At 42.8% G+C, this 21599-nt stretch overlaps 1 protein-coding gene across 2 annotated transcripts in view; it reads right to left on the bottom strand.

The window, feature by feature from the left end:
• Positions 1 to 17492, bottom strand: part of amacr (alpha-methylacyl-CoA racemase) — a 104867-nt gene extending 87375 nt beyond the window's left edge. Inside the window, exons 1-2 of one of the 2 annotated variants that reach the window (XM_078551708.1) lie at positions 17325 to 17451; positions 2876 to 2949 (exon numbers count right to left, since the gene is read on the bottom strand). The gene's annotated coding sequence lies outside the window, so the exon portion shown is untranslated. Of the gene's footprint in view, positions 1 to 2875; positions 2950 to 17324 lie in introns of both variants that reach the window. The other variant, XM_078551717.1, reaches the window with a different exon arrangement.
• Between the last annotated feature and the right edge of the window lie 4107 nt (positions 17493 to 21599).

Genomic DNA, 21599 nt, shown 5'->3' with positions numbered 1-21599 from the left:
CAACTACCCCCCGACCCGACCTAGCTCCCAGGGAAGATTGCCCTGAAAAATCAGAGGAAGGTATGTGTATTTTTTTTGTCCGATCAGGGTTGGAAGTAGGGGTTCCGACCCTGAATGGAAGATTCGGGCCATAGAATTTGTAGCACAGAAACAGATAACTCAACACAACTGGTCCATGCAGTTTTTGATGCTCCACAAGAGTCTCCTTCTACCCCTCTTCATCCAACTGTATCAACATAACCTTTGTTTCCTTTCTCCCGCATGTACTTATCTAGTTTCCCCTTAAATGCATCTATGTTATTCTCTTCAACTACACCATGTGGTAAACAGTTCCATATTCTAATAACTCTAGAGTAATAAAAAAAGTATTTCTCCTAAATTCTCTACTGGGTTTATTTGCGACTACCTTACATTTATAGCCCTAGTTTCAGTCTCTCCTGCAATGGCCTCTCTACATCCTGGAATACCCTTCCTAATAGCACCCTGGGAGTACCCGCACCAGATGGACTGCAGTGGTTCAAGGCAGTGGCTCACCACCACCTTCTCAGAGGCTGCTTTGGAATGGGCAACAGAAGCTGGTAGAGCCAGTGACATCCACATCCCATGAAAGAATAAAAATAGTCTAACCCACCAAACCCTTTCTTAATCTTAAAGGCCTCAATTTGGTTATCCCTCACTCATCTTTTTAAAGAAGAGAACCTCACCCTGTTCAACCTTGCTGCTTTTAGGCTATAATTGAAATAGATTCAAATCCACTTTTATGTACATCTGATGCAATCAGATTGTAGCTATTAGTAAATCTTTGTTCAGTGGAAGTTTGTGGCTTGATCAGGTTTAGTGAAGACACTTATTACAATAATCAGTGGTCCTCTAAATATAAATGATAATTATGGCCTTGAAATGACCAACGTATCAGATGTTGGAACTGTGTCAATAGTAAATAAATTAATAAAAATAAGTGTGATGGTAAGTTTGTTTAGTGCATGCAGATCATGAGAAAACATGATAACATCTAAATTGTCAAAGGGCTGAATAGCCTACTCCTGCTCCGAAACCCTATGTTCCTATGTTATTCTTTAATGAATGATGAAGAATTTGCAATGCGCTGTAGTCTCCCGAGCCACTTAATCCCCTGATTACACATCTATATATCAATTAAAATGCTGGAAAAAGTGCCAAAGTGTTAATAGTCTTAATTTTTCCAGGGATGCATGCCTGTAATTCAGCTTAGAAATATAAACCCTATATGTATATGAAGTATGATATTACTGAAAAAGAGACATGTCTAAGCTTTTCAGCTTGCACTTATCAGGACTCGCAAGAATACCAACATAAATTGGAAAACAACAATTTATACTGTTTGTGAAGGGAGTGCTGATTGGTTGGCAAATGGTGTTGCCATGGAGAAATCACCACTGATGGCCACTGACAGTTAACTGCCAAGCATTGTTTGACATTTAAACCTGGCAGCTTGACCCTGATTGGTCAAGGCATTGCCCTTGAGGGATGAGTCAGCAAATGGCTGTCACTTATTTTGTTTAGCTGAAACAGGCACAATGTATGCACGTTTTTTTTGTCTGCAGACAGTGTGAATCAGTATTTATTAAGCTTATGAATTCAGCAACTCGCGCAGTTAAGTTGAGCACGTACGCCTAAATAGATGTTGTTGCCATGGGATCGCCTCTAGGCCCAGCTCTCGCAAACATCTTTGTTGGGTTCCATGGGATGTCACCTAACCTCCTACCTCTTTCATATTTCCAATATGTGGATAACACGTTTGCTATATTTAAATCTGCAGCAGCACATAAGAATTTCCTTACCTGTCTTAATGGGCTCCATCCTGCATTCAAATTCACAATTGAAATGCAGCAGTCAAATGAACTTCCTTTCCTTGATGTACCAGTTGAAAAATTTGCCGGGGGTCTCTACCATGGTCTACCGCAAGCCTACCTTCACTGGTCAGTATACACGTTGGGATTCTTACAATTCCAAACACTAAAAGATTGGTCTTATCAGCAACCTTGTAAATAGGGCCCAATCCATTTGCTCACCATGCAAGCTGGATGCTGAAATAGGGTGCAAAGACATCCTGTGGGATAATGGTCAGATTATCAGATTATTTTGCGCTATCGTGCAAGCTCATGAACGGGCCTAAGGCCATCACTTTCGGCCCTGAAAAATGCCCAGTCTACCTCAGATTACCCTGGAAGGGAAAGGTATTAGAAAAATTTGAGCAACAGATGGAGCTAGCCGTTTCACACTGCTATTATCTAGTAGCATCACGAGTGATATTCACCACTAACAGATGCTGCTGCCAAGCCAAAAAGATGTTCTGCCTATAACACAAATGAGTAATATAGTATATGAATTTCAGTACCAGTGTGATGATAGGTATATAGGTCATACATCCTAAAGACTGGCAAATCGTATCAACAGCATGTTCCTTCCGCTGTTTGCAATGCGCAAGATAGAGACCGTACCTAACCAGCCTGTGTTTGCACAACTTAAAAAACAGAGTACAACATTAGATATGATTCTGTGAACAACATTTAATAAGTAATCCTCCGTGTGCTGATGACCAATTTAAGATTGTCAGCATGGCTCGGAGTGTGTTACATTTGCATGTACTGGAAGCTACATATATTAATACCCAGGGCCCTGTTCTTTGTCGACAGAAAGAACATGTATATACATTGCGCCTGTTTCAGCTAAAAAAAAAGTGATAGCCAATCATTGGCACATTCCTCAGAGCAATATCTTGACCAATCAGCGTCAGCTGCCTGGTTTAAATTTCAAACAATGCTTGACAATTAATCCTCAATCACCATTAAATGATGCATTCTCCATGGCAATGCCTCTACCAGAGTCCACTGACCAACCAATCAGCATTCTCTTCTTACACAGTATAAAGTTGTTGTTTCCATGATATTGGTATGCTTGTGAATTGTCCTGATGAGTGCAAGACAAAAAGCTTTGACAAAATGTCTTTTTTAGGCGATACTCAAGTTCTATACTACCAAACGACTGTTTGTAACTATTCTATGATTCTGAGATCATTCAATAGAATTCAAGGAGAAAAGTTAGAAGATAGATTCCAACTGATAGTTTATACTCTCTTTCAGATACTGACAGCTGATCGTATAATCTTTTGTAAATTTGGCTGCATTTAATTAAACTTCAAATATAATTTTACTGATCTTATATTTTATACCTCCTGATGAAGTTTAGCAGCCCATTGGTCAGTTTTTGGTCCTACGAGGCATCTTTAAATAGTTTGTTTACCTGGAAATCACTTAGTTCATTTCTAATGTTTTCCATTATTATACTCCCACTTACCATTATTATATCACCTAACACTTTTTTAGCTTGAACTGCATTTGGCATTGTTCCATCCTAAACTGTTAATCATCCATTCATCCATGTGTGCTCTGCCAAAGACAGGTCCTTGGCTCATTATCTGCTAATGCTTCATACTGAGTCATTTTCTTGGCAGTTTTTGTCAATGGTTGTTTGCCATTGCCTTCCACTCTCAGGGCAGGGCAAAGAGGCAGGGATCCCATGTCCACCTCATCCGGAATGTCCTACCTCAGTTAGGAATCGAACCTGCATTGTTGGCGTTATTCTGAACCACTCGTTAGCCATCCAGCCAAGTGAGCTAACTGAGCCCCAGTGCAATCTGCTAATGTCCTTTGGAAATTTTCTATTTCTTTCTTCACAACTGACTACAGCTCCACATATTTAATCACATATCACATGTTTAATATACTCACCTAATTTCTAAATCTAGACCACACATACATAAATCGAAAAGCTGGGGCCCCATTGCTGATCCTCAGGATACATCACCTAGGGTACATCACCTGTCACTTCCCAATAATCTGAAAATGTATCTTTAATCCCAACTCTCGGCTGGCTATTGTAATGGATGAGTGCAGATCCACTTTTCATCTTTCCAAAAACTTTTCTGTTATTGCCCATCTAAGCAGTCAGCTATAGTATCTATGACTGCTTACACTCGGTACATGTGTATAAAATAGGACATGTTAATCAAGAACACAAGTTGGGTTTGTATTTGATAGGGGTACTTCAGGGTTACTTGACTTCCCGCCACCCCTCCTCCCTACTTCTTTAATAATACCACCACTACTGTTGCAAATAATGCTTATTGGTTTATTTCCCGATAGGGAATAAATATACTGTTCTAGCCAAAAAGGGACTCAACTTTGGAAAATGCAGCTGCTATGAAAGGAAAAAAAAATAAGCTTTTTAAAAAGGGGTAAATAGATTGGTGTGGGTTTTACAGTAAATAGTGAAGGGACAGCACACACAGTAACCTTAGAAAAAGTTGCCCACAAAGATTCAGTGCACTCGAGAGTGAAGTTTCCCTCATTTCTGACATCACATTCAATTTGGCACCATCTGTGGGGGATTTGTAGCATTCAGCAACAGGCCAGGCAACATGCAGCTTAATTGCAAATTTAAATGTTATTCTGAGGGACTGAAACTCCATATTCGTAAAATTAGATTTTCTAGGGCAGAAAGGTTGTTCAGCAGTAATTACTTTGTCCAACATTTAAATGTCAGTTACTCATTTCGGAGGGTTGTTTAGTTGGCTAGATGGGTAGCATGTGGTTCAGAATAATGTCAACAGCGTGTTTTCAATTCCCATTCTGGCTGAGGTAGACTTGGGACCTGCTTCCTTACTTGCCCCATTCTTGATGCATAGTGCCCCTCAAGCTAAATAACCATGCCTACGGTCCCTTGTGCACTACAACTAATTGCCTGTCTACCTACCCATTACTGAACAAGACTTGACATTTTAATTGATCTTTACACCCCAGTGTCATTCAGAACCCATTGCTTTATTGCAGCTGGTTACGAGGATAACGGTGCCATGTGATTTAATGTCATGTGATAAAATATCATAGGACCAAACCTCCATGAATACATGAAAACCAGTGTTGACAAACAAGGTATCTGTACCATTTGCCACAGTCCCAATCCTGCTGAGATTTAACCCTTCCCTTTTAATAGGTGCCTCCTGCCCCAGAATGAGTCACAATGTCCATGAACCTGAAGCCCTCCCTCCTGCACCATGCCTCCCTTGTACACTCTTGTATTCTAGTCCTCTCAACATAAAGGCCATCATTCACTTTTGGGATATTAAATGCTCGCACTAGGCTCATACTACGCCTCCTGCAGTCCCTTAATGATCCAGAGATTCTCTAATCATTTGTTCACACTATGTTGGAGATTGACATATATTATCAATTACTTTGTCCCAAACCAATTTTCTCTTATCAAATTTAAAATTTTACTATATCCAATTTCAATGATTTATCATCTAATTACAGTATTTTTACAATTCAATTATTTATTTTACAACCCCGTTACTAAGCTTTAACTCTAACAGCCTGATCAATTTTTGTCACTCCTCACTGCAATTTTACCTTTGTTGATAATCTCATTTCATCTTCCAGCTATACATATTTTACAACTTGTTTAAATCCATTTTATAATAATCTTACCAATAATGCAACATCATCAATACTCATCCACCGCCATCTGATATTTTTACTGATCCTATGCCTGAGAGGATTGAAGAGAAACAAGCACAATAACTAGGTCTGGCGTTCGTCCCAAACCAAAGTAGAAAGCTGAAATATTACTCTAACTCAGGACTGTAAAGTTCCCTCAGCACAACCTAAACAAGATCTGATAGCTGCAGTGATAATGCCCTTTGATAAAACTGCCTGGTGAAAGTTGAGGTGCACATCTCTCATTAGATAGGACAGTTGACCACCCCTTTTGCCATCTCCTGTAATTTCACTGTTTCAGTAATAATACTGAGTAACTAGATATATAGAAGAAAAAAAAATAAGGAAATCTTAAATGGAATAAGAAAATTCTGCAAATACACTGCATGTAAATCAGCATCTGATAGAAAAGGTGAGTCTGGAAGTCAGGTCCACACCAGAAATTTAGACGTCAATATTCCTGTTGAATTGAATGGGATTGAATTCTTTGATTCTTTAATCTGATTACTCTGAGCAGAAAAGAGTGAAATAAAAGTCCAGCCTTCTGAAAGGCTGGTGAATGGGAGGAGAGTGCAAGAGGAGGACCCTGGGACAGGCAGTCAGCAGCACCTAGAGGAGAGTGTGAGAGGAGGACCGTACGACAGCCAGTCAGCAGCACCTGGAGGAGAGGGAGAGAGGAGGACCTGTTTCTACCTGTCAGAGCCAAAGTGTGACGTCAAAGGAAAACAGGTAGGTGATTAGTGGGTATCTCTTCCCTGTCTCTTTTGATTGACCAAGTGGTTTAAATAAGGAGACATTATTACAGCTGAAGAGAACAGTTAAGAAATTGACTTTTAAAATATTTAACATCCAAATTAATTAATTAAATAGAATAGAGATGGCTGGGCAGGCGATGTGTTGTAGCTGTAGTATGTGGGAGCTGGTGGATGCCGGTGCGATCCACGGTAACCACATCGGCAGCAAGTGCTGGCTGCTTGAAGAACTTCGGCTCAGAGTTGATGAGCTGGAGTCCGAGCTGTGGGCACTGCGACACATCAGGGAGTGGGAGAGTTACCTGGACACTGTGTTTCAGGAGACAGTCACACCCCTTAGATTAATTATATCAAATTTGGACCGTGATCAGGGACAGGAGGGTGTGACTGTGAGTGAGGCAGGTATGAGAATCCAAAATTTAGCTTTGGAGGAGCCTCAGCCAGTGCCCCTGTCCAATGGGTAAGAGGTTCTTGCTCCCAGTGTGGACGGGAGCACAGACTGCAGGGAGGATGAGCGAACTGACCACAGCACCATGGTACAGAGCGCCATTCAAGTGCAGGGAGAAAAGAGAAAAGAAGTAATATTAGGGGTTAGCTTGGTTGGGGAATAGATACTGTTCCCTGCAGCAAAGACAGAGAGTCCCGAAGGCTGTGTTGCCTACCTGTTGCCAAGGTTAAGGACATCTCTTCTGGCCTGGAGAGGAACTTGGAGTGGGAGGGGAAGGATCCAGTTGTCCTGGTCCACGTAGGTACCAACGACATTGGTAGGACTAGGAAAGAGGTTCTGCTGAGGGACTACGAGCAACTTGGGGCTAAATTACAAAGCAGAACCACAAAGGTAATAATCCCAGATTACTACCTGAGCCATGTGCAAATTGGCATAGGGTCACTAAGATTAGAGAGGTAAATGCATGGCTCAAAGATTGGTGTGGGAGAAATGGGTTCCGATTCATGGGCACTGGCACCAGTACTGGGGAAAGAGGGAGCTGTTCCATTGGGACAGGCTTCATTTGAACAGTCCTGGTACCAGTGTCCTGGCAAATCATATAACTAGGGTGGTAGATAGGACTTTAAACTAATTAGTTGAGGGGAGGGTTCAATTGAAGGGAAGTTTAAAAAATCAAAAAGAAACAAGAGAGCAGGGGTGCAGGCTAGTGAAGAGGCAAACGATAATCAAAGTGTGATAGGGAAGGGCAGAAAATATAAGCAGAAGAGTGTAGCAGAAATCAGAACCAGAATGAGCAATAATGGTAAAAAGTCAAAGCTTAAGGCTCTTTATCTGAATGCACACAGCACTTGTAACAAGATAGATGAGTTGACAGCACAAATAGAAATAAATGAATATGACTTGATAACTATTAGGGACGTGGCTGCAGGGAGACTAGGACTGGGGACTCAATGTTCAAAGGTATTCAACGTTCTGGAAAAACAGTGAAAAAGGAAAAGGAGCTGGGGTAGCTTTGTTAATAAAGGAAGGTATCAATGCGGTGGAGAGTAGTAATATAAGTGCAATAGATCGTTATGTGGAATCAGTTTGGGTTGAAATAAGGAATAGCAAGGGGAAGAAGTCACAGGTAGGGGTCATCTATAGAGCCCCGAAGAATTGCCTCACTGTAGGACAAAGTATAAATCGGGAAATAATGGAGATGTGTAAGAAGGAAGTTACAATTGTCAATGGGTGATTTTAATCTGCATATTGACTGGACAAATCAGATTGGCAAGGGTAACATGGAAGACAAATTTGTGGAGTGCATCAGGGATTGTTTCTTAGAGCAATATGTTGCAGAACCTACCCGGCAACACGCTATTTTAGATCTAGTAATGTGTAATGAGGTGGTATTAATAAGAGATCTCATAGTTAAGGATCCTCTAGGGAAGTATCCTCTAGGGGGTAGCGATCACAACATGGTAGAATGTCAAATTCAGTTTGAGGGCAAGCAACTTGGGTCTCAAACCAGATTACTCAACTTAAATAAGGGCAATTACAGTGGTATGAGGAAAGAGTTGTCTTAAGCAGGCTGGGAAAATAGACTAAGGGGAAGGTCAGTGGATGAGCAGTGGCAGACATTTAAGCAGATATTTCATAACGCTCAGCAAAAATTTATCCCAGTCAAAAAAAAGGACTCGATGAGAAGGATGAACCACCCATGGTTAAGAAAGGTGGTCAAGGAGAGTATCCAATCAAAAATTAAGACATACAAAGTGGCGAAAACAAGTGGTAAGCCAGAGGATTGGGAATTTTTTAGGAGCCAGCAGCAGATGACAAAAAGTTAATAAAGAAGGAGAAAGTTGATTGGCAAGAAATTTAAAAACAAATAGCAAGAGCTTCTACAGATATCTAAAAAGAAACAGAGTGGCTAAAGTGAGCACGGGACCCTTGGAGGATGCAACTGGAGAACTGATAATGGAGAACAGGGAAATGACAACTAATTCAAACCAATATTTTGGATCAATCCTTACAGTGGAGGACGCTATAAACATCCCAAAGATGTCAGGTAAGCAAGGAGCTAATGCGAAGGAAGATCTTGTAACAATCTCTATCACGAGGGACAAAGTATTTCAGAAACTAATGGGACTAAAGACAGACAAGTTGCTAGAACCCGATGGCCTGCACCTAAAGGTTTTAAAGGAAGTGGCTGCAGAGACAGTGGAGGCATTGTTCAAAATATTCCAGAGCTCATCAGATTCCAGGAGGGTCCCAGAGGATTGGAAAACTGCTAACGTGACACCCCTGTTCAAGAAGGGAGGGAGACAAAAAGCAGCAAACTATAGGCCAATCAGCCGTCGTTGGGAAAATGTTAGAGTCCATTATTAAGGAAGAAATAACAGGACATTTAGAAAAGCTTAATGCAATCAAACAGAGTCAACATGGTTTTGCGAAAGGGAAATCATGTTTGACAAATTTGCTAGAGTTCTTTGAGGATATAACAAGCAGAGTTGATAAAGGGGAACTGGTAGATGGGGTGTATTTGGATTTCCAGAAGGCATTTAGTAAGGTGCCACTTAAAAGGTTATTGCACAAGATAGGAGCTCATGGAATTGGGGGTAAGGTATTAGCATGGATTGAGGATTGGTTAACACACAGAAGATAAAGAGTCAAGATTAATGGGTCTTTTTCAGGTTGGAAAGACATAACTAGTGGAGTGACACAAGGATCAGTCCTAGGGTCTCAATTATTTACTATCTATATTAATGACTTGGAGGAGGGGGCAGAGTGTGACGTATCCAAATTTGCTGATGATACAGAAGTAGGAGGGCTTGGTGTGATGAGGACGTAAGGAATCTGAAAGGGGATATAGAGAGGTTGAGTGAGTGGGCAAAAGCTTGGTAGATGGAGTGTAATGTAGGAAAGTGTGAGGTCATGCACTTTGGAAGGAAGAATCAAAAGGCAGACTATTATTTAAATGGGGAGAGACTCCAAAAATGTGCGGCACAGAGGGATCTGGGTGTTCTTGTGCACAAAACACAAAAGGTTAGCATGCAGGTACAGCAAGTAATTAAAAAGGAAAATGGAAATTTGGCCTGTATTGCTTCGGAGTTGGAGATTAAAAATAGGGAAGTTTTGTTACAACTGTACAGGGTATTGGTGAGGCTGCACCTGGAATGTAGAGTTTTGGTCCCCTTATTTAAGAAAGGATATACTGGCATTAGAGCCAGTTCAAAAGAGATTCACTAGACTGATTCGAGGGTGAAGGGGCTGCCTTATCAAGAACAGCCAAACAGGTTAAGCATTTATTCATTAGAGTTTAGAAGAATGAGGGGTGATCTTATTGAAACGTACAAGATTCTGAGGGGGCTTGACAGAGTAGATGTTGAGATGATGTTTCCACTAAGAGGGAATCTTGAAAGAATCTTGAGGGAAATAGTTACAGAATAAAGGGGCATTCATTTAAAACTGAGATGCAAAAGAATTTCTTCTCTCACAGGGTAGTGAATGTCTGGAATTCTCCACCCCAGAGAGTTGTGGAGACTAGATCACTGAAAGTATTTAATGAGAAGGTAGGCAGATTTTTGAAATAATAGGGAGTTGAGGGCTTTGATGAGCTGGCACGAAAGAGGAGTTGAGGCTAGGGCAGATCAGCCATGGCCTTACTGAATGGCGGGGCAGGCTTGAGGGGCCAAATGGCCTACCCCTGCTCCTATTTCTTATGTTCTTAATCCTTTAGTTGCAGACTCTTAATCAAAGCTGGCAAAAACAGGAATGCTAGTGCCTTAATAGGGCTAACCAAACCAAGATAGCAGGAGAATAACGGATTAAAGCAAATGTGCGAACTACTTGTTCAAATAAGTAAACAGCTTTGCAGCCATCGGTGGTGGCAGAAACAAACTTAAGGATCACTGTGGTCCCTACTGAAACTAAAATTAGAGGACTTGAGGGCACTGATGAACAGTTGTCTATAACACATGGAATAGGAGACAAATCACTGAATGTAGAAGACAAATCATACAATGTAATAGCAAACCTGGGAGTGTTTTGTGTCCAAATTGATTACTGTAGTTCAGTCACCACGTTACAATGGCAATATGGCATTGAAAAGGTATGGCAAAGGGCTACCTGACTAATAACTAATATCAGACACTTAAGTTGTAAGAAGAGATTATAGATTTTTTTTAATTCATTCACAAAATGTGGGCTTCGCTGGCTGGGCCACCATTTATTGCCCATTCCTAGTTGCCCTTGAGAAGGTGGTGGTGAACTGTCTCTTGAACCGCTGCAGTCCATGTGGTGTAGGTACACCCACAGTGCTGTTAGGAAGGGAGTTCCAGGATTTTCACCCAGTGACAGTGAAGCAATGGTGATATATTTCCAAGTCAGGATGGTAAGTGGCTTGGAGGGGAACTTCTGGGTGGTGGTGTTCACATCTATCTGCTACCCTTGTTCTTCTAGATGGTAGAGGTTGTGGATTTGGAAGGGGCTGTCTAAGGAGCCTTGGTGAATTCCTGCAGTGCATCTTGTAGATGGTACACACTGCTGCTATTGTGCGTCGGTGGTGGAGGGAGTGAATGTTTTCAGATGTGGTGCCAATCAAGCGGGCTACTTTGTCCAGGATGGTGTCAAGCGTCTTGAGTGTTATGGGAGCTGCACTCATCCAGGCAAGTGGGGAGTATTCCATCACACTCCTACTTGTGCCTTGTAGACAGTGGACAGGCTTTGGGGAGTCAGGAGGTGAGTTACTTGTTGCATGATTCCTAGCCTCTGACCTGCTCTTGTAGCCACAGTATTTATATGGCTAGCCCAGTTCAGTTTCTGGTCAATGGTAACCCCCAGGTTGTTGATACTGGGGGATTCAGCGATGGTAATGCCATTGAACATCAAAGGGCGATGGTTGGATTCTCTCTCGTTGGAGATGGTCATTGCCTTACACTTATGTGGCGCAAATGTTACTTGCTACTTCTCAGCCCAAGCCTGGATATTGTCCAGGTCTTGCCGCATTTGGACATGGGCTGCTCGAGTATCTGAGGAATCGCAAATGATGCTGAACATTGTGCAATCATCAGCGAACATCCCCACTTCTGCCCATATGATGGAGGGAAGGTCATTGATGATGCAGATGAAAATGGTCGGGCCGAGGACAAGATGTTGATTTTTGTTTTCTGTGGCAGCTTAACTCAATGATAGTACTTGTCTGAGCCATAAAGATGTATGTTCAAGCCCCAGTCCAGGACATCCATACCAAATCTACCATGACATTTCAGTGCAGAATGCTGTATTATCTGAGGGGCCTTCATTCAGATACAAATATTCTTCCCTACTTTGTGCATCAACATCAAGAAACCCCACAACAGATCACAGAACATTTACAGCGCAGAAGGAGGCCATTCAGCCCATCGAGTCTGTACTGGCTCGCTGAAAGAGCAATCTACCTAATCCCACTCCCCTGTCTTTTGCTTTTTAACTTTCCCCCTTGCTCTGGCCCCATCTAATGACTTACTATAGCCAGCTCCAGTTCTATCAAGCTCTCCAGGTATTCTATTTACCTTAATACTACTCTCTGATATATCCTCCTTATCAGTTAATACTTTTCTACTTCCCATTGTCAGTTTTTCTTCCCTCTCCCCTCTGAATTTCCCCTCAAGTTCCCGCCCCCCTGCCAATCTAATCTAAACCCTTCCCAATAGTACTAGCAAACCTCCCAGCGAAGACATTAGTCCCAGTCCTGTTAAGGTGTAAACAGTCTTTCTTGCCTGCTCCTGTACCAATGCCTCAGAAATCTAAAGCTCTCCCTCTTACTCCATTTCTCCAGCCATGTTTTGAACTGCTGAATCTTCTTTTTCTTATGTTCATTAGCACGAAGGCACTGGGAGTAATCCTGAGATTACTGCTCTTAAGGTCCTGCTTTTCAATTACTTCCTAACTCCCTAAAATCTGCTTTCAGGACCTCGTCTCTTTCCCTGCCTATGTCATTAGTCCCAATTTGGACCACAAGGTCTGGCTGCTCGCTCTCCCCCAAAAGAATGTCCTGCAGCCGCTCTGTGACATCCTTGACCAGGGAGGCAACATAGCCTACTGGAGTCATGTCTATGGCCGCAGAAATGCTTGTCTGCTCCTCTAACTATGGAATCCCTTACCACTATAGCACTTCCACTCTTCTTCCTCCCCTCCTGTGCAGCCACCCTTGGTGCCACAAACCTGGCTCTTGCTACAGTCCTCTGAGGAACCATCTCGTTCACCAGTATCCAAAATGGAAAAGAGGTTAGAGAGTGAAATAGCCTCAGGGGATTCCTGCACTACCTGCCTGTTTCGCTTCGATACTCTGGTGGTCATGCATTCCCACTCTGCCTGTGTATATCCTAGCTGTGGTGTGACCACAGTTAAGATGGAAATCAGCCATGATCTAACTAAATGGAACAGACTCGAGGGGTTAATTGATCTGCTGTTGCAATGTTTCAGTGATCCAGTAGTCTAAAAACCTGAATTGTAAAGGAAAAGCGGTTGAGGTAATAAAGTCTTTACATGTTCTTAAACTAAATACGTAATCAATTATTGAATAAGACCTACTAATTTATCAATGCTAAATGTTTTGTGAAAGAGTGTCACTGAGTGTACATCATGATCAGCAGAGTGACCAAACAAACGTCACAAAAGTAGGATGACTGGGTGGCATTTCGAGCAGTTCCAAATCAGTTCTGTTGAGGAGCCACATGGACTCGAAATGTTAACTGTGTTCCTCTCTGCAGATGCTGCCAGACCTGCTGAGTTTTTCCAGGTATTTTTATTTTTGTTTTTGTTTTGGATTTCCAGCATCCGCAGTTTTTTGCTTTTATCCAAATCAGTTGCTGGTTAGCAAATTGTCCCCAGTTTGTAACAAATTGGTATAAAGCACAGGACAGCTGATGTGAGAAATGAATATTTGAAAGATAAAGATAAATGAATGTTTACTGCTGGAACCTTCATCAGAGCTTTGCTGCAGTTGAGGGACACTTGAATTTCAAGTTCAAGGCACAGTAATTGGGTGAGAAGCTTTTGCATTCCTTGTTTCCATGAGCGAGACTTTATACAGAGCGCGAGAGAGAGAACAGCGAGACTTCATACAGAACGCGAGATGGAGAGAGCAGCGAGACTTCATAAAGAGAGGGAGAGAAGGAGATGATTGGTGAGTGATAGGTGAGTAAACACTTTATATGAAGTCTGTTTCATTTAGTTAGGTCATGGATGATTTCCATCTTAACTCCAGCTACCCATCCCTGTTCTGTAACTCTTAATAAACTTGTCTAACAAAAATCTATCAATATCAGTTTGAAATTTTCAATTGACCTAGCCTCAACAACTTTTTGGGAAAGAGCGTTCTGGATTTCCACAACTGCTTGTGTGAAAAAAACTGCTGGCACAAAAGTAAAACAGGAAAGGTGGCCAAACCATGGCTTACAAGGGAAATTAGAGATAGTATTAGATCCAAGGAAGAGGCATACAAATTGGCCAGAAAAAAATAACAGACCTGAGGATTGGCAGCAGTTTAGAATTCAGCAAAGGAGGACCAAGGGATTGATTAAGAAGGGGAAATAGAGTACAAGAGTAAGCTTGCAGGGAACATAAAAACTGACTGTAAAAGTTGCGATAGGTATGTGAAGAGAAAAAGATTGGTGAAGACAAATGTAGGTCCCTTACAGTGAGAAACAGGTGGAGCCAAATTTCAAGCTACATCATTTGGGGAGGGTTGTTTACTTAGTGTTCTTGTCAACATTTATCTTTCAACACAACACACTGAATGGTAATTTATCTTGCCAAGTACGCATTGGTTGCTATGTTTGTCCAAAGAAAAACACTAACTATACTTTCAAAGTAATTAAATGGCTTGGAACATGCTGAAGGCATAAAATGTGTCCTATGAATGCAAGCTCTTCCTTACTATTCCTGTCACTAAGCATGCCAGCCAGATGTTGCATGCTAAGTGCATGCATCCTATCATGGTATCATTACACTACTTGAGAAGGCATGGTTAATGCCATTTTGACAATTGCAGCCAAACAGGCTAGACTTACTATTCATCACTGCCACCCTAAGTATTATGTGTTATGACTGAAGGACAGTTTGAGAGTTTTCAATTTGACCCCCGAGTTTCCTAAATTTTATCTCGACCTTTGGCAGGTAACAGCTCTCTGAGTAATAGAAAAGCAAGGACTCATTTATCGGCAGTGGTCCGAGAAGCTAAACAACATAAAATTATCTGGGAAGCAGAAAGTAAGTAGTGGTAAATCGTTGTTTTGTTGGATTGGTGGAAGGTATTTGGTGGAATTCCCTAATTGTCAGTTTTCAGACCCCTGCTTTCCTTGAGCTGTATGAATGACCTAGACGTGGGCGAGAAAGTCACAATCTCAAAATGTGCAGATCATACAAAACTTGAAAGTATTGTGAACTGTAAGGAGAATAGTGATGGACTTCAAGAGGATATAGACAGGTTGGTGAAATGGACAGACAGATGGCCAATGGAATTTAATGCAGAGAAGTGTGAACATTTTGGTAGGAAGAACAAGGTGGGCAATAAAAAATAATGACTACAATTCTGTAGGAGGTGCAGATGGGCTGGGAAGGTACATGTGCACAAATCACTGAAGGTAGCAAGACAGGTTGAGAAAGTGATTAATAAGGCTTACAGGATTCTGGGGTTTATAAAAAGAGGCATGGAGTACAAAAGGAAGCAGGTTATGGTGAGCATTTATAAAGCACTCATTCTGGAGTATTGTGAGCAATTCCGGGCACCACATTTTAGGAAGGATGTGAAGGATGTGAGAGGGTGCAGAATAGATTTACGAGAGTGGGTTCAGAGATGAGTGACTTCAGTTATGACTTCAGTTAGACTGGAGAAGCTGGGGCTGTTCTCTTTAAAGAATTCGAGGAGATTTGATAGCGATATTCAAATCCGGACAAAATGGATGAGAGAAACCGTTCACATCAGCGGAAGGGCCGAGAACCAGAGGATACTGATATAAGGTGGCTGCCAAAAGAACTCAAGGCAATCTGAGGAAAAAAAATTATTTCACGCAGCGAGTGGTTAGAATCTGGAACACTGCCTAAAACATTAGTGAACGCAGATTCAATTGTGCCTTTCAAAAGGGCATATCTGAAGAAAAAATATTTGCAGGAGAAAGGGCAGGGAAGTCCCTGGGCAGGTTCTGTGTAATTTCGTCTGGGAAGTTTCTTTGAATCTGAAATGTTACATCTTTGGAGATTTTTTTTGTAGCGCAGAAGGAGGCTATTTTGGTCCATTATGACCACACTGTGACTACAACAGCACTCAAAATCTCCAAAGATGTAACATTTCAGATTCAAAGAAACTTCCCAGACGAGATTACACAGAACCTGCCCTCATATTCCAATCTCTGACCTGCTACTGGTTTAAATCTACGTCCCTCTTTTTTATATTGGTTTATGGGCTAGCCAGCATTATTGCCCATCCCTAATTACCCTTGTTCAAAGGACATTTTAAGAACCAACCACATTGCTATGAGTCTGGAGTTACATGTAGGCCAGCAGATTTCCTTCCCTAAAGGACACTAGTGAGCCAAATGGGTTTTTAACAACAATCAGCAATGGTTTCATGGCCATCATCAGACTTTCAATTTTAGATTTTTATTGAATTCAAATTTCACTGCTGTTGTGGTAGGATTTGAACCTGGGGCCCCAGAGCATTACCTTGGGTTGCTAGAATACCAGCCCAGTGACAATACCACTGCACCACCACCTTTTGTACTCATTTAACTTAAAATAATATCCTGGGTTTACCTTTTCCTTTACTATCTTATTTGAATATAAGGCAACCACCTGAATTTACCTTTCCATGCCAAAAGGCCCAAATTTCTCTCCTTTTTGATAGTGCAAACCTTTAATGTTAGCAATTTATCCCTGGGGCTATCAGGAAAAAAAAACCTTCCTGTATTTTTCAGACTACAAATTTGAGTACCATGGAAGTCATAAGTTAACTCGCTCATTCAATTGTGTATTTTTTAAGATATTCTTCAGTTTGTGTGTAGAGTTTGGTTTGGATAATTGTGAATGTACTACTGACTGGTTTGTGTCCAGTCAGCCAAATTAATCACCCTCCGACATGAATGATAAATTCCCCGACAATTTTCTTACGGAAAAGGTAAGTATTTACCCTTTGGCTAACATTTCCTAAGTGACTTATAAATTATGCAGATACAGCTTTATGACAGGGTCCCCTAGATAGAGATGCCTGTGGATGAACAGTCGGTTTTACAGTTTAAAAGTGACGTCTTAAGTATGTGATGACAGCACTAAGAGCAGCTGAACAGTTCCCTGTTCAATCTGGAAACACGAATTGTTAAATCTCGAGAAGAGAAAGATGAGGGATGCGGGGGGGGGGGGGGGGGGGAGGAAGTACAGTTAATAATTTAAATATTTTGCACCGTTTTGGAAAACTTCCTCCTCTTTTGGGAGGCTATGAACCTGGATTCGTGGTGATACTGCTTGTACAATCTATAGTTAGATATTCACAGCAAACATTGCGGCCCATCACATTTCCAGCATTGAACATTCACCATGTCGACCATCATCCTGCCGGGAATATTCACTCACCCTCAATTTACAGCTCGCAGCGCAGGCTCCCGGGACAGGTTATTCAAGCTTCCAACATGAGAGACCAGGACAGGCCGTGTGTACTCACATCAATCACCACAGAGGGCCCACAGGCGGCGGTGACCCCGCCTTCGCCCTCTTGCGTGCCCAAGACGCACACCCGCGTCTGCCCCCCCCCGCCCTCTTGCGTGCCCAAGACGCACACCCGCGTCTGCCCCCCCCCCGCCCCCTTGCGTGCGCGCGCTCCAGACGCACACCCGCGTCTGCACCCCCCCCCGCCCCCTTGCGTGCGCGCGCTCCAGACGCACGCCCGCGTCAGGCCCCCCGCCCCCTTGCGTGCGCGCGCTCCAGACGCACGCCCGCGTCAGGCCCCCGCCCCCTTGCGAGCGCGCTCCAGACGCACGCCCGCGTCAGGCCCCCCCGCCCCCTTGCGTGCGCGCGCTCCAGACGCGCGCCCGCGTCAGGCCCCGCTTCATTTCCCCTCTTGCGCGCGACCACGACCCCTCTTGTTCGCTGGGTGGAAGGAGGAGGTGGGGACATGGGGGAAGCGGGATAGAGTAGAAGGAAGAAGGGGAAGGAGCAGAGTGGTGGGGGAGGGGAAAAGAGAGGGAGATGGGGGTAGGTGGGTGGGGTAATCTGGTCTAGATGGGGCGGGGGTGTAGTTGGTGCAGGTTTCTTGGGGGTCGGGGGTGTTGTCAGTGGGTTGGGGGGTAGTTGGTCAGGGAGTGGTCAAGGGGGCAGTCAGGTGTCAAAGGGTGGTCTGGGGATTCAGGGGTAGTCAGAGGAGGGGGGGGGGGTCAGTGTCAGTAATGGGTGGGGGATGTGGCATCAGGCTAGGATTTTTCTGACTAATATTTCCTGGGTAAAACTCCAGGTAACTACCGTGGAACTGCCTGAAGTCTTCGAGTCTATCTCAGTTTCAGAAACATTCACAGAGGACCCTGATGAGCAAGGGAATTGCTCATTGGAAGTTGAAACTTCCTGGGCATTTCCCACAGAGATCAGTGTGTCAGGAGTTCCACAGGGTCCCAACACGCATCTTCAATCGTACTTCGGTCTCCAATGATTCTGAGACTGGAAGATCTGGGCCAACGTCTCATCTGAAGGACAGTACCCCAGAGTTTCAGTGCACTGCACTGAAGTGTCAGCTGAGATTATGTGCTCAAATCTCTGGAGTTGGGTTTGAACCCAAGGTCTCTGAATCCAAGGCTTTCTGGTATCACTGAGCCAAAACTGGCACTTGTAAACGTACCATTTAGACAAGCAGTCATTAGTAAACTTGAAGAAATTTTGGTATAGATAAGTGTAAGGTGGTGCATTTTGGTAGGAGGAATATAGAGGGCACATAGATAATAAGAGTCTAAATGTGGTTACCCCGTGGTTAACAAAGGCAGTCAAGGAGATTATCAAACAAAAACTAAGGCATACAAAGCGGTGAAAACTAGTGGTAGGCCAGAGGATTGGGAATTTTTTAGGAACCTGCAGCGGATGACTAAAAAGCTAATTAAAAGGCAGAAAATTGATTATGAAAGTAAATTGGCAAGAAATATAAAAAACAAACAGTAAGAGCTTCTACGGGTACATAAAAACAAAGAGAGTAGCTAAAGTGAGCGTGGGACCCTTGGAGGATGCAACTGGAGAATTCATAATGGGAAACAGGGAAATGGCACATAATTTAAACCAATATTTTGCATCGGTCTTCACGGTGGAGGACACTATAAACATCCCAAAGATGTCAGACAAGCAAGCTAATGGGAGGAAAGATCTTGTAACAATCTCTATCACGAGGGACAAAGTACTTGAGAAACTAATGGGACTAAAGGCAGACAAGTTGCCAGGACCTGTTGGCCTTCATCTAAGGGCTTTAAAGGAAGTGATGCAGAGATAGTGGAGACATTGGGCATTGGTCGAAATATTCCAGAACTCACTGGACTCCAGAAGGGTCCTAGAGGATTGGAAAACCGATAATGTGATGCCCCTGTTCAAGAAGGGAGGGAGACAAAAAGCAGGAAACTATAGGCCAGTCAGCCTAACATCTGTTGTTGGGAAAATGCTGGAGTCCATTATTAAAGAAGAAATAGTAGGACATTTAGAAAAGCTTAACGCAATCAAACAGAGTCAACATGGTTTTGTGAAAGGGAAATCATATTTGACAAATTTGTTAGAGTTTTTTGAGGATATAACAAACAGAGTTGATAAGGGGGAACTGGTAGATGTGGTGTATTTGGATTCCCAGAAGGCATTTGGTAAGGTGCCACATAAAAGGTTATTACACAAGATAGGAGCTCACAGTATTAGGAGTAATGTATTAGCTTGGATTGAGGATTGGTTAACACACAGAAGATAAAGAGTCAAGATTAATGGGTCTTTTTCAGGTTGGAATGACGTATCTAGTGGAGTGCCACAAGGATCAGTCCTAGGACCTCAATTATTTACTAGCTATATTAATTACTTGGAGGAGGGGGCAGAGTAATGTATCTAAATTTGCTGATGATACAAAAATAAGAGGGCTCGTTGTGATGAGGACATAAGGAATCTGAAAGGGGATGTAGATAGGTTGAGTGACTGGGCAAAAACTTGGCAGATGGAGTTTAATGTAGGAAAGCATGTGGTCATGCACTTTGGTAGGAAGAATCAAAAGGCAGACTATTATTTAAAGGGAGAGAGACCCCAAAAAAGTGCAGCACAGAGGGACCTGGGTGTTCTTGTGCACTAAACACAAAAAGTTAGCATGCAGGTGCAGCAAATAATTAAAAAGGCAAATGGAATTTTGGCCTGTATTGCAAGGGAGTTGGAGTTTAAAAATAGGGAAGTCTTGTTACAACTATATAGGGTATTGGTGAGGCTGCACTTGAAGTACTGTGTACAGTTTTGGTCCCCATATTTAAGAAAGGATATACTGGCATTGGAAGCAGTTCAAAAGAGATTCACTATGCTGATTCGTGGGATGAAGAGGTTGACTTATCAAGAACAACCAAATAGGTTAGGCCTTTATTCATTAGAGTTTAGAAGAATGAGGGGTGATCTTATTGAAACGTACAAGATTCTGAGGGGGCTTGACAGGGTAGATGTTGAGAAGATGTTTCCACTAGCGGGGGAATCTTGAACTAGGGGACATAATTACAGAATAAGGGGACACTCATTTAAAACTGAGATGCAAAGGAATTTCTTCTCTCAGCAGGTAGTGAGTGTCTAGAATTCTCTACCCACAGAGAGTTGTGGAGGCTAGATCACTGAAAGCATTTAAAGAGGAGGTAGGTAGATTTTTGAAATATCGGGAAGTTGAGGATTATGAGGAGCTGGCACGAAAGCGGAGTTGAGGCCTGGGGTAGATCAGCCATGATTTTATTGAATGGCAGGGCAGGCTTGAGGGGCAGAATGGACTACTGCTCTTATTCCTTATGTTCTTATGTTGTCAGGGCCCATAGCCTTTGCATTATCCAGTGCCTTCACCCATTTCTTGATATCACGTAGAGTGAGTCGAATTGGCAAAAGACTGGCATCTGTGATGCTGGGGACCTCAGGAGAAGGCCAAGATCCACTCGGCACTTGTGGCTGAAGATTGCTGCAAATACTTCAGCCTTTTCTTTTGCTCGGATGTGTTGGGGACCCCATTATTGAGGATGGGGATATTTGTGGAGCCTCCTCCTCCAGTGAGTTGTTTAATTGTCCAGCACCAATCATGACTGGATGTGGCAGGATTGCAGACCTTTGATCTGATCCGTTGGTTGTAGAATCGCTCATCTCTTCTGGCTTCTGCTGTTTGGCATACAAATAGTCCTGTGTTATAGCTTCACCTGGTTGACACTTCATTTTTCAGTATGCCTGTTGCTGCTCCTGGCATGCCCTCCAGAGGTCATCCCCGGCTTGATGGTAACGATAGAGTGGGTGATTTGCCAGGCTGTGAGGTTACTGTGAGGTTATAATTTGTGGTTACATACAATTCTGCTGCTGTTGAGAGCCCACAATGTCTCATGGATGCCCAGCTTTGAGTTGCTATATCTGTTCGAAATCTATCCCATTTAGCATGGTGGTTGTGCCATGCAACACAATGGAGGGTATCCTCAGTGTGAAGACGGGACTTTGTCTCCACAAGGACTGTGCGGTGGCCACTCCTTCCAACATTGTCATGGACAGATGCATCTGCAACAGGTAGATTGGTGAGAATGAGATCAAGTAGGTTTATCCTTCTTGATGGTTCCTTCACCACCTGCTGAAGACCCAGTCTAGCAGCTATATCCTTTAGGACTTGGCCAGCTTGGTCAGTAGTGGTTA

This window comes from Cetorhinus maximus, chromosome 1, assembly GCF_964194155.1.
Source record: "Cetorhinus maximus chromosome 1, sCetMax3.hap1.1, whole genome shotgun sequence".
NCBI classification, from domain to species: Eukaryota; Metazoa; Chordata; class Chondrichthyes; order Lamniformes; family Cetorhinidae; genus Cetorhinus; species Cetorhinus maximus.
Note: the sequence above shows the minus strand (reverse complement) of the source record. Positions and strands in the feature narration are given on the sequence as shown.